This window comes from Sus scrofa, chromosome 7 (genome assembly GCF_054392235.1).
Source record: "Sus scrofa isolate SSC_HxYL_T2T_F1_AM1 chromosome 7, Sscrofa_HxYL_maternal_Yorkshire_Landrace_v2.0, whole genome shotgun sequence".
Taxonomy (NCBI): domain Eukaryota; kingdom Metazoa; phylum Chordata; class Mammalia; order Artiodactyla; family Suidae; genus Sus; species Sus scrofa.
In genome coordinates, this window is record NC_139389.1 from 47,265,926 (window position 1) to 47,278,852 (window position 12,927).

The 12,927-nt window shown below is 51.3% G+C and overlaps 2 long non-coding RNA genes across 2 annotated transcripts in view; both read left to right on the top strand.

The window, feature by feature from the left end:
* The window catches only part of LOC146401553 (uncharacterized), an 838,561-nt gene that overhangs the window by 743,954 nt on the left and 81,680 nt on the right, over positions 1-12,927 (top strand). The gene's annotated exons all lie outside the window — the stretch shown is intronic.
* The window catches only part of LOC106504420 (uncharacterized), a 44,836-nt gene continuing 38,360 nt past the window's right edge, over positions 6,452-12,927 (top strand). Inside the window, exon 1 of the long non-coding RNA XR_014809206.1 lies at positions 6,452-6,893. This is a non-coding gene — a long non-coding RNA (uncharacterized LOC106504420). The remainder of the gene's footprint in view (positions 6,894-12,927) is intronic.

Here is a 12,927-nt window from a genome sequence, read left to right on the forward strand (position 1 = left end):
TGGTGAGATGGTGGGGGAGGGCCCAGGCTTCCCCACACCCGGGGAAGTGGGTGTGACCTGGCTGCCTGCTTCCCACTAGCCCCTGTAAATCGGTCCTCAGGGGAAGGCCTTTTGCTGGGTTAGGAAAGATTTTGGCAGGACACGGAGACCTTTTAATGACGATTCAATAGTGACAGCGGTGTTTACTGAGCGCTTACTACATATCAGGCCGTTTCCAAGCACATTTTCGTGTCAGTTGATTGAATTCTCCCAATGACATTAGTACCATCATGGCTGTATTTTACAGCTAGGGAGATGGAGGCACAGACAGGTTAAGACATTTGCTGAAGATTGTCCTGCTGATGACAAGTGGGCCAAGGACTTCTGCCCAGTCTGTCTGCCCCCAGGGCTCATGCGCCTCTTCACTCCAGGGTGGAGTAGGGGTAGAGTCCTCTGAAGCTGTGTGTCTCCGCTCCAAACCTGTGGCCCCTCTTCTTCCCCAGTGCCCTCATCTGCTGTGGCAAATAGCACCGGAGCCTTAGGTGTTGCGCCCCCAGCATCCTCTGTGGCTGTGGGCAAACCCCGACTCTCTGACCTCTGGTTTCTTTTTTCTTTTTCTTTTTAGGGCTGCACCTGTGGTATATGGAAGTTCCCAGGCTAAGGGTCAAATCAGAACTGCAGCTGCAGGCTTCGCCACAGCCACAGCAATGCAGGATCTGAGCAGCATCTGCGACCTACACCACAGCTCACGGCAATGCTGGATGAAGCTCAACATACTGAGAATGGCCTCAGTTTCCTCATCTGCCCCATGCAGGAAAGGGCTGATCCTGCTGCTCCCTGAAGGCTTTTCCAGGTGACACCTGGAGTTGAGCTACCCATTTGGAAGTAGTATTTGTCGGGCCTCCCTAGGATCAGCCTGGCCCCTGTGAGTGGCTGGGGTTAGGGGTGGGCAAAGACAGTGGCCTGGAAGACTCCTGCATGTCTGGACAGCTCTTGTGTGGCCCTGTGGTAGCGCCTCTTAGATTCTGCTCTATCAAGAAGAGCAGGGGCGTCACAGATTGAAGACAATAGCCAAATGTGCTTGTTCACCCACAGACCCCGTGGGAAAGGGAGGAGGGTCTGCTGGGATCCAATTCCCACCGAGCCCAGATTCCCCCTGGCCTCCCCTGACTGTGCCCCCATCCTCCATCAAAAGCTGTGGTGGGTATGGGGCTGACCTTAGCTCTCACCGTCTTCCCACCTTACTCTCTCCCCCGGCCCTCAGAGCACCCGGTAAGCAGCAGCTTAAATTGTCCTCCTCACCCCACCAAGCCACACCCCCAACAGCCTTTCTGTTTATCCAGTAGACACTGACAAAGGGCCCACTGTGTGCCAGGCACCGAGCCAGGTATAGGACGACAGGGAAGCATAAAGCTTGATCCCTGCCCCAAGGGGATCACAGCCTTGTGGGTTTTGACAAGGGATGCAAGCCAGTCCCTCATTCCTTACTTTCCGAATCTCACCTCTTAGGCACATCCGCACGCCTTTGGGGGATTACCAAAAGTGGAGGACAGAGGTGGAGAGAGCAAGTCTCTGGGGTCTGAAGGTCAGAGAAAATCAGGACCAGAGCAAGCAGCAGGCAGGCCCTGAGGGGGTGGGGCCCTAGCCTGGGGACCTCTTTCTTCTCCTGGCTGCCTAGACCAATGCCTGAGTGGGAAGACGATGGTGAGTAACACCTACCTTCTTGCTGCAGGAGACTCCCAGCCAGGTGATAGCCTGTTTGCTGAGCTGGAATTCTGAGACCTGTTAAGGCTAACTTGGCTGGGCTGAGGGGTTTGTCTTTATCCTGGACCACCCTGGCCTTAGCTCCAGATCAGCAGTTCTATGACTAAAGAAGAAGAGGAGATGGTTAGAAGTCGATGATGCAAGGACTTGGATGAGAGATGGGGTGATGAAGATTGGAGAGCGTGCCCGAGAGAGGGAGGGACTGGCATGTGCGAAGGCCCTCAGGCAGGCAGGGCATGGAGAATGACACATCGACTCCCCATTTTCAGTCTGATCACCTGAAGACGGGCGGTTGCATTTGCTGAGCTAAGGGGCCTGGAAGAAGGAGTGGTTTGGGGGATCAGCACAGGTTCGTGCTGGACCAGTTGAGTGGAAGGGCCTATGCACTCTCCATGTTAGTGAGGCTCTTGGAGATACGGGTCTGGACTCAGGGGGCAGGTCTGGGGTGGAGGCCCCTGTTGGGGATGGCAGGCATGTGAGTGGTGACAGCAGCCATTGTGGGAAGAAATGAGAAGGCCCAGGGGCCAGTAAAAGGTGAGAAGAGAAAATACCAGAGGCACGGAGTTCTCATCGTGGCTCAGTGGTTACAAACCCAACTAGTATCCATGAGGACAAGGGACCAATCCCTGGTCTCGCTCAGTGGGTTAAGAATCCGGCCTTGCCGTGAGCTGTGGTGTAGGTCGCAGGCGAGGCTTGGATCTGGCGTTGCTGTGGCTGTGGTGTAGGCCGACAGCTGTAGTTCTGATTCGACCCCTAGCCTGGGAACCTCCATATGCCTTGGGTGTGGCCCTAAAAAGACAAAGAAAGAAAGAAAAAAGAAAGCAAATACCAAAGGCATAATTCTAAGAAACGGGGAAGATGTTTGCCCTTGTCTTCTGGCCTCCTGGTCCCTGTTTCCCCTCCCCCTCTCTGCTACCTGGTGGGGGATAAATCAGCTGATCTGCTCTCCCCTCTAGAGTTTAGAAGGATCCCTAGAGACCTGTCCCACCAGACCCTCCCTCTCATCCGCATGGACTGGCTCAAGGGTGGCCTGTGAGCCAGACTCAGGTGGCCAGACTGTCGGGTCTGGGTATCCTGAGCATCCTGACGCTAGCACAGAAGAGGCCTCTGCACTTCATCCCAGTAACTTGGGCCTCATTTCCAAGCGAAGAACTCCAGCTTCCTAGCAATTCCCCGAGATACCTCCTCAATATTTTTACAATAAATGCCTTTTTTTTGGGGTGGGGGAGTGGTTATAAATGCCAGAGTTGGTTTCTTTTCTTTTCTTTTTTTGGTCTTTTTGTGTTTTTTTTAGGGCTGTACCCGCGGCACATGGAAGTTCCCAGGCTAGGGGTCCAATCGGAGCTGTAGCTGCCGGCCTACACCACAGCCCCAGCAACACAGGATCTGAGCGACCTACACCACAGCTCAAGGCAATGCCTTCACCCACTGAGTGAGGCCAGGGATCAAATCCATGTCCTCATAGATGCTAGTGGGATTTGCTAACCGCTGAGCCACAGCGGGAACTCCCAGAGTTGGTTTCTGTTGCTTGCAAACAAAGAGGAGCCAGCAAAGGAAAATGAGCTGGGTGGGACTTCAGAGGAGCCAGAGGAAAACCAGGGGAGCGAGTTTTACAAAAATAAGCAGTAAAGTCTATCTTGAAGGAAGGAGTAGCCAGGGGTGTCAATTTTTATTTAAAAAAAAAAAAATGTCCTGCGTGTCTAAATAAGCATAGGAGGAAAAGACGAGAAAGAAACACAGCTGTTAACAATGATTAATCATGAGGGGGAGACCCCGATAGATCTTCATTTCAAAGCGAGGAACCCAACTCATACTTGTTTAAGACAAGAACAACAAAGAAGTCACTTATTGGCTTATGGTCACTGAGAAGTCCAGGGGTGGACCTGTCTTTGGCATGGCGCAAATAATGCTATCAGGGCTGGTCTCTGTGGCTCTGTGCCCGGTTTCTTCTCAGGCAGCTCCTGACGGACCCACCCCTGGTTAGCAATGGTTAAGGTGGAAAACCATTCCCCTTCCCAGTGGTTTCAGGGAAATCCCAGAACTAGCTCTATTGGCCTGGTTTAGGATCATAAGGCCTGCCTGAACCAGTCATTGTGGCCAGGAGGTTTTTCGGCACTTAAGTGACCAGGCCTGAATCACACGCCCCCTAGCCAAGAGATGCTGCTGAGTCACCTTCATCCGTGCCATTTCTACTGAGGGCCCGGGAATTGCCCAGCAGAAATCTGTACACAATGGTCAGAAGAGGAAGTAGGTGCTGGGCATGGAGTCCAATCTGCAGCCCACTTTACCAGGAAGAAAGAACTGGCCAGATTTTGATCCAGGGCTGTCCATTGAGGGCAGCGGGGAAGGCCTGTGGAGGCACATTTCCCCAGAGCAGGGGTGTCCTATGCAGACCCTCAAACCCGAATGTGGTCCTGGTTGGGGGCAGATGCGAGAATAGTAAAAGAGCCTCATGGGTGAGTGGATGGGCTTTGAAGTCAGCTGAGCTGGATTCGAATTCAAGCCCTGCCATTTACTAATTTTTGACTTCTGAGTCTGTTTCATTTCTGAAAACTGGGTTAATACCAGAGGTAGAAAGAGGGCCTACCTCTGAGAATGCTTATGAGAATCAAATGGAATAATCTACATAAAGGTTTAGCTGTGTTCCTGCAAGACAGTGAGTGCTTGGTGAATGCCGGCTACTCTTACAGTGGTCTTGGGGGCTGACCATGCCCTTGAGAGGGGGGTGGGCAGTTTTTGGAGCCCCCTTCCTCCTGCCACCAGTTCAGGCCCCAGAATTCACTACTGGCTCCATCCTAGCCAGCCAGATCCCAGCCCCAGGGCTGGGGAAGTGATGGGGTGGTGGCAGCTGGGTGTGGTCAGGGTGGACCCCACCTTGACTGGGTGGAGGAAGTGGGGAGGATGCTCGAGGGTCAGGGATTGGCGAGAAGGAGGGTAAGGAGGGTGAGGGGGATCGGGAAGCTCTACATAGGGGAGGGGTGATTTTGGGCAGAGCCAGCAGGGGTCACTGCAGATCTAAGTAACCTCAGGGAGGTGGCCAGGCCACCCAAGGGCCCTCTCCCATTACTACCTGCTTTGGAAACTGTCATCCAAGGGATGCAGGGCTTGGGCCAGCTCTACACAGAGGTTGAGGTTTGACTCTTGCGGTCTCTCCCTCTCCCTAGGGAGTCTGCCCTCGCTGCTCTCCGGGCTCAGCCATCTCTCCTCTGGTGGCACCCTGCATGCTTGGCTGTGTGTTGGCTCTCTGCCTCATGGGACCCTGAGTGCCCGCAGTATCTAGAAAGTGTCTTTCATGATGCTTCCCCATAAGGAGCTCTGAGACCAAATGTATTTCCTTGTCTCATTCCTCCTCTCAGAGGCTCGTGGCCCAGACAAGCCTCTTGGAGGCTCAGAGTGGTCCTGCAGGAAGAAAACCCATCACTTTGTTTAGCCCAGGCTTCCTTTGCTGGTCGGAGCCCTTTGACCTCAACATGCTTAGGGAAATGCAGGTTTAAGGCCTCCGCCCGAGTGGAGGGCAAACGTCCAGGGGGGAGGTTCATGCGTCAAGCCCATCCCCCGCTTCTATTGCAAAGTAATATGTAACACATGTTTGTTGCAGAGAAAAAGAAAAAAAAAGTGCAAATAAGAAAATTACCTCCCCCAACTCCCATCTCCTGCTTTTTAGAGCCCCTTCAAAAAGCTCTGGCCTCTATCCTCCCTCTTCCTGAGAGGGTGGGGGGAGGTGACCAAGGGATTCCTCTCCAGGCACATCCATTTCTATGGAGGGGGGACGCCCTATCAGAGAAGGACCCTTGTAGAGGTCATGGCGTGCAGCCCCTCTGTCTCTGCCCTGTGTAATTCCTGCCTTTCCTTCTCATAGACATTCCCAGGGCAAAGGAGGCCTTGGGTGGTGGTTCAGAGGGTCTCAAGGGGCTCGAAGGAAAGGGTGTCTGGATCATGAGGGTGGACGGAGATTCTTCCTTGATGGGTGCGGAAACAGGCTCTGAGAGGGGACCTGATGTCCTGGGGTTTCACTGGGAGCCGTGGTGGAGCCCGCGGAGTCCTGGCTCCTGGCCTGGCGCCCTCCCACCTCTCCCTCAGCTCTCCATGCCAGGAGTTTGTCGAGGGGCCCGTGCCCTCCGTGCAAGGCTGTGGTTTCTTTCCTCTGTGGGACTGTCGGGCCACCCGGGGTGTGTGGGTGCCGTGCGCGCGCACCACCGTTGTGTAACAAGCTCTGGGGCGGTGCACGGGCTCGGTAACCTGATGCGACAGGGAAGTTGCGGTCCCGTGAGCGGGGGTGTGGGCGCTCGACTGCGGCCAAAACCACAAGAAGTATTTGGCTTGTGGCTGCGGAGGCTGGGCATGGGGGTTCGCAGACTTGTCTACGTCAGGCTTGTCCATCCCGGGGTGCCCACATCCTGGTTCCTGTGGGCACGAGTCTGGAAATGGGGCTGCCTGGTCAGCTGATGCTGGGGGGTGGGGAGGGGTTTAGTGCGGAGGTTCGGGGCCTCGCCCGATCCTCGGCCTGTTTGCCAGGATGCCTGCTGTGATGGGGGTGGGGCAGGTGGCGCTTGCTCCCTGTAGTTCCATCTTTTCTGTGGCTTCCTGGTTTTCATCACCCTCCAGCCCCAAATCCGCCCTCACTTCAGTTCCAGGTCATTCTACACAGCAACATCTGTCTCACTCCCACTGCCCTCCTGTGTCCCCCCACCCCCATAGCCTTTTCTCCACACTCCCTGCTCCCCGTTGAGGAGAAGCAGAATGGGGGAGGATAAAAAGAACAGCAGCTTTATGGCCAGGCCAGATTTTAACCACGGCTGCCTTTTCCAAACTGAGAGACCCAGAGTGATCTGTGTTTTCCCTCAGCTTTCTGGGGCTCATCCGAAAGCTGGGGGCTGTGAAACGTCTACCATAGAGCAATTGGAAGGGAGCCTGAGATCAAGGATGGGACCCCAAGAATGGAAGCTGCTGTTTCCTTCAATTTCACATGGACTGAGCATCTGGGTACCCTTGCCTCCGGCATCTCCATTGCCAGATGGGCCGACGTGGAGACTCAGAGGCCCTGAAAGGGGATGGTCAGTGAGAGCGGGTACTAACCCACCTGCCCCGTGCCTGGGGAGGCCCTCAGTGGACACCTGTGAACCTTCCCTCCTTTCTCGTCCTACCGAGAGGTGAGGCATCGTTGTTTCTCCTGCTCCCTCCCACCAGTCCCAGTTCCTTAGAGAGGCAACATCTGTGGGGGTGGCCCGTGGGCTGCAGGGCTAGGAGGAGGGAGGAAGAGCATCTGTGTTCGGTATACTTACCTTCCCTGACTGGGCAGCACCTGGCTCCCCAGGGCTCCTCTCCGGGGCTTTGGGAATGCCTACATCATATCACTTTATCCTGTACTGACTGCCTGGTGTTTTGATGATCTGTTTATGCATCTATTTATTGCCTTTTTTTTTTTTTTTTTTTTTAGGGCTGCATCTGCAGCATATGGAAGTTCCTAGCCTAGGTGTCAAATTGGAGCTGCAGCTGCCAGCCTATGCCACAGCCATAGCACTGCAGGATCTTAGCCCAGCTGTGACCAACACCACAGCTCACAGCAATGCCAGATCATTAACCCACTGAGTGAGGACAGGGATCGAACCTGCATCCTCATGATACAAGTAGGGTTCTTAACTCACTGAGCCCCAGCGGGAACTCCCTAGGCATCTATTAAAAAAATATAGTAGATTGGAGTTCCTGTTGTGGTTCAGTGGGTGAAGAACCTGACATAGGGTCCTTGAGCATGTGGGTTTGATTCCTGGCCTCGATCAGTGGGTTCAGGCTCTGGTGTTGCTGTAAGGTATGGCGTAGGTCGGGGATGTGGTTCAGATATGGTGTTGATGTGGCTGTGACACAGGCCACCCCTGCAGCTCTGATTCGACCCCTGGCTCAGGAACTTCCATATGCCACAGGTGCGGCCCTAAAAAGAAAAATAAATAGTAGATAACTTACAGTGCTTACTCTGTGCTGGGCTTCACATGTGTTACCTCATTTTCTCCTCACAGCTAAGGCAGATGGTATTTCAGAGAAGGGAAGCGCCCTGCTCACATTCGAACAGCTTGTGCTGCCCGCGTCAGTCTTTTAAGAGACTTGATCATGGATACTTGCCTATCTGTTTATGCGTCGGCTTGCCCATTGTCTGCCTCTCTGTCTAAACGGTCAGCTCCATGAGGGCAGGGACTTCATCTTTCTTAGTTTACATTCCCAAAGCCTTGGCTGGTTCCTGGTGCATGGTAGCTGCTCAATAAATATTCCTGGAAAGCAGGAGCCACTGACTCCTTGGGGATGGGGGTGTGCTCTGTGGTTGTTCATTTTTGTGCTCCCTGCGCTGCCCAGCACAGGGCCTGGCCCAGACACGGTGCTCAGTAAGCAGTTTGCTAAGTGAACAAGTGAATGAACGAATGAATGAATGAAGGGAAGAGCGTCCAGGGGACTCCACTGTTGCTGCTCTTCCCTCCAGATTCCAAAAACTAGTGGCGGATCTTTGGCAACGGGAAACATGGGGGAAGAATGTATTCTTTCTGGATCTCTGTTTTGGTTTCTCTGTGTGATTTTGTGTGTGGGCACAGACTGGGTACGCAGGAGGAAAAGTATGAGAAAAAGACTGGAAACAAAACAACCCCTGGGAAAGGACTCCTGGAATAATTGCTTCATGTCCAAAGGCAGGAGGAGATATAAACAGAGCATATGTGTGTGGCCCAGAGGAGGTTCCTAGTAAGTGATGAATGAATGAGTGTGTGGGTGAGTGAGTGGAGCCGACTACACAGTGAACTCCTTGAAGGCAGGCCCGGGCCGTGATTTTCTTTGGAGCCTCAACCCCTGGTGCAGGCCCAGATCAGAGTTTGGTACATGTTTGCTGAATGATTGAGTGAATAAATTAGTACCAAGGAGCATGGAAATGCACAGAAAGGGTGAACGCTGCCAAGGGCCCACAGCCCTAGTGAACCCGACCATGGAAGCAGATTCCAGCTCCGGGTCTTTTTCGTGGGAGTCAGGGTCTGAGAAGTAAGGCAGGGGCCTTGGTGGATGCTAGGAGCTCATCTCCCCTCCCGCCCCATTCATTCTTCTTCTTCTTCTTCTTATTTTTTTTTTTTTTTGTCTTTTTACCATTTCTTGGGCCGCTCCCGTGGCATATGGAGGTTCCCAGGCTAGGGGTCTAATTGGAGCTGTAGCTGCCAGCCTATGCCAGAGCCACAGCAACGCGGGATCCAAGCCGTGTCTGCGACCCACACCACAGCTCATGGCAACGCTGGATTGTCAACCCACTGAGCAAGGGTAGGGATCGAACCCGAAACCCCATGGTTCCTAGTCGGATTTGTTTCTACTGCGCCATGACGGGAACTCCAATTCTTTTCAGATGATCTGCCGGGGATACTGTGTAGATACTAATAATAATTATGCAGAATAATATGAGCACAGGAGGTCCTGCCGTGGCACAGTGAGTTAAGAATCCAACCGAAATGGCTTGGATCCCTGCGGTGGTGCAGGTTCGATCCCCAGCTGGGCATAGTGGGTTAAAGGATCTGGCATTGCTGCAGCTGCAGCTCAGATTCAATCCCTGACCCGGGAACTTTCATAGGCCGTGGGTGTGGCCATTAAAAAAGAAAAAGAAATAAGAGCATATATTTACTGAGTCTTTAACTATGTGCTGTGTACTTAAAGACTCCACGCTCTTCAAGTAATTGAATTCTTTCAGCAGCCATATGAGGTGGTGGATTATTTCCCCCATTTTATAGAGTGGGAGACTGGGGCCAAGAGAGGTTATGGCAGCACACAGGTCACACAAAGTGAACACACAGTCATTGCTCAGGCTCTGCTGGGGATAGCAGTGCTCCTGACCATGTGCCTAATAAATGATGCTCTCTGGGTCTTGCTCTGGTTGTATCACCTCTCCAGGCCTCAGTGTCTTCATCTGTAGAATGGGAAGAACACTGTGACGGGCTAGGAGACGGAAGTCAGAGGATTTCGCCAGCTGTAAAGGGGCTACGGGGCTCTTCTCATGGGATTTTCCGCCTCCTCCTCCTCGTGAATCGGCATCATTTTCATTCTGATTATGTTCAGGATCACCTCTAGACCGATTCATGGATAATTGTTGTCTGATCTGGCCTCTGCTTATCTTGTATTTCCATTTTTATTCTCTACCCTCTAAGCATTGACTCACCTCCAGTCCTATATTCTTTTACCTTAATTACTACAACAGCCTCCCCACTGGACCGCCAGCCTCTGGGCTCTTTCCTATCCCTATTAACTAATTTACTTAATATGCAAATCACAACCTGTTATCTTCTGCCCTCATGCCAAGAACTAAATCTATACTCTCTCTCTGTTTTTTTAAATGTTTCCACCATTGAGTGACAGAAGCAATCTAAACGGATACATCAGCTCATAGTATTTTGTGTATTATTTGGGTATAAGTTTCTGCATTCGTACTTGACATGGGGACTTTTTCTTTTCTTTTCATTTCTTTTTTTGTGTTTTGTCTTTTTAGTGCCGCACCCACAGCATATGGAGGTTCCCAGTCTAGGGGTCGAATCAGAGCTACAGCTGCTGGCCTACACCACTGCCACAGTAACGCCAGATTCGAACCTCGTCCGCCACAGCTCATGGCAACGCTGGATCCTTAACTCATTGAGCAAGGCCAGGGATCAGACCTGCAACCTCATTGTTCCTAGTCAGATTTGTTTCCACTGCGCCACGATGGGAACTCTTTTTTTTAAATTTATTTTTATTTATTTATTTATTGTCTTTTTCCATTTTCTTGGGCCGCTCCTGCGGCATATGGAGGTTCCCAGGCTAGGGGTTGAATCGGAGCTGTAGCCTCCGGCCTTCGCCAGAGCCACAGCAACGCGGGATCTGAGCCGCGTCTGCGACCTACACCACAGCTCACAGCAACGCTGGATCCTTAACCCACTGAGCAAGGGCAGGGACCGAACCCGCAACCTCATGGTTCCTAGTCGGATTCGTTAACCACTGCGCCACGACGGGAACTCCTTTTTTTGTTTTTTAATGAAATGAGAGGCCCTTGGTAATGTGGCCCCTGGAAATACTTCTTTTCCAGCCACCTCCAGCGGCAGCCACATACCCTACAGCCATGTTGTGTGTCTGCCAATTCCTGTCGTAGGTAGAGCATGGTTTTCTTGCCTCTTTGCTTTTCCTGTGCTGTTCCCTCTGCCTAGCAGGTCCTTCCCCACTTTGTCTCCACAGGAAATGACTATGTCTTCATTTTCCACCTCAGAACAACAAAGGTATTGTTGATTTTCCTGGTTATAAACATGGTACTTGTGGAGTTTCTGTAGTGGCTCAGTGGAAATGAATCCTGCTAGTATCCATGAGGATGTGGGTTCGATCCCTGGCCTCACTCAGTGGGTTGGGGATCTAGTGTTGCCGTGAGCTGTGGTGTAGTTTGCAGATACGGCTCAGACCCTGAGTTGCTATGGCTGTGGTGTAGGCTGGCAGCTATAGGTCTTATTTGACCCCTAGCCTGGGAACTTCCATATTCTGCAGGTGTGGTCCTGAAAAAAAAAAAAAAGAAAAAAGAAAGATCTTAAATCAATAATTTAAGTGTACACCTTAAGGAACTAGAAAAAGAAGAGCCAAGTAAACCCAAAGCTACAAAAGAACAAGCTAATAAATATATAAATAAATAATATAGATATATAATATAAAATAATGATAATATGAAAATATAAATGAAGGAACTAATAAATGTAAGAGTAGGTTTAGCAATAATCTTTTTTTCTTTAGTATGACACCAAAACACAGGCAACGGAAGGAAAAGAAGTTTAACTGGACTTCATCAAAATTAAAAACTGCCTGAGTTCCCGTTGTGGCTCAGTGGTTAACGAATCTGACTAGGAACCATGAGGTTTCGGGTTCAATCCCTGGCCTTGCTCAGTGGGTTGAGGATCCGGCATTGCTGTGAGCTGTGGTGTGGGTCGAAGACACGCTCGGATCCAGTGTTGCTGTGGCTCTGGCGTAGGCTGGAGGCTACACCTCTGATTCGACCCCTAGCCTGGGAACCTCCATGTGCCACGGGAGCGGCCCCAGAAATGGCAAAAAAGACAAAAAAAGAAAAAAAAAAAAACTGCCACTGAATTATACACTTTTTTCATTTTTTATTTATTTTTATTTATTTATTTATTTATTTATTTTTTGCTATTTCTTGGGCCACTCCCACAGCATATGGAGGTTCCCAGGCTAGGGGTCGAATCGGAGCTGTAGCCACCGGCCTATGCCAGAGCCACAGCAATGTGGGATCTGAGCCGGGTCTGCAACCTACACCACAGCTCATGGCAATGCCAGATCGTCAACCCACTGAGCAAGGGCAGGGATCGAACCCGCAACCTCATGGTTCCTAGTCGGATTCGTTAACCACTGCGCCACGATGGGAACTCCCACTTTTTTCATTTTTTAAAGTTTTAATGAAGTATAGTTGACTTACAATGTTGTGATAATTCCTGCTCTATGAATTGTACCCTTAAAATGCTTTGAATGGTAAGTTTTATGTTAAGGATATTTTACCATAATAAAAAGAAGTTTAAAAAAAAACTGAAGTGGAAGAAAAAAGGAGTTCCCGTCATGGCTCAGTGGTTAACGAATCTGACTAGCATCCATGAGGATGCAGGTTTGATCCCTGGCCTCCCTCATGGGGTTGAAGATGTTCCTATTTATAAGGTCATTATTTGCTTACAAGCTGGTTAGAACTTGGCACAGTCTCCCCGAGCCCACCATATATTTACTGCAGGCAGGAGCACCGTGTTTAGAGCCTCAAGCCCTGGAAAGTGAGTTCATGCCTTCACTCTGCCTCTGACCACTGTGTGACCACTGGCAAGTGAGGATGGCAAGTTCTTAACCACTCTGGGCTTCTACATCCTCATCTATAAAACGGAGGTGAAGAGGAGTTCCCGCTGGGGTGCAATGGGATCGGTGGCGTGTCTGCAGCACCAGGACGCAAGTTCAATTTCCAGACCAGTGCAGTGGGTTAAAGGAGGATCCAGCGTCGCCCCAACTGCGGCGTAGGTCGCAACTGCAGCTCGGATCTGAACCTGACCCAGGAAATCCATAGGCGGCGGGGCGGCCAAAATAAAGAAATGAAATAGAACAGGCGTTCCAGTGGTGGCTCAGGGGACCCAACACAGTGTCTATGAAGATATGAATTCAATCCCTGGCCTGTCTCAG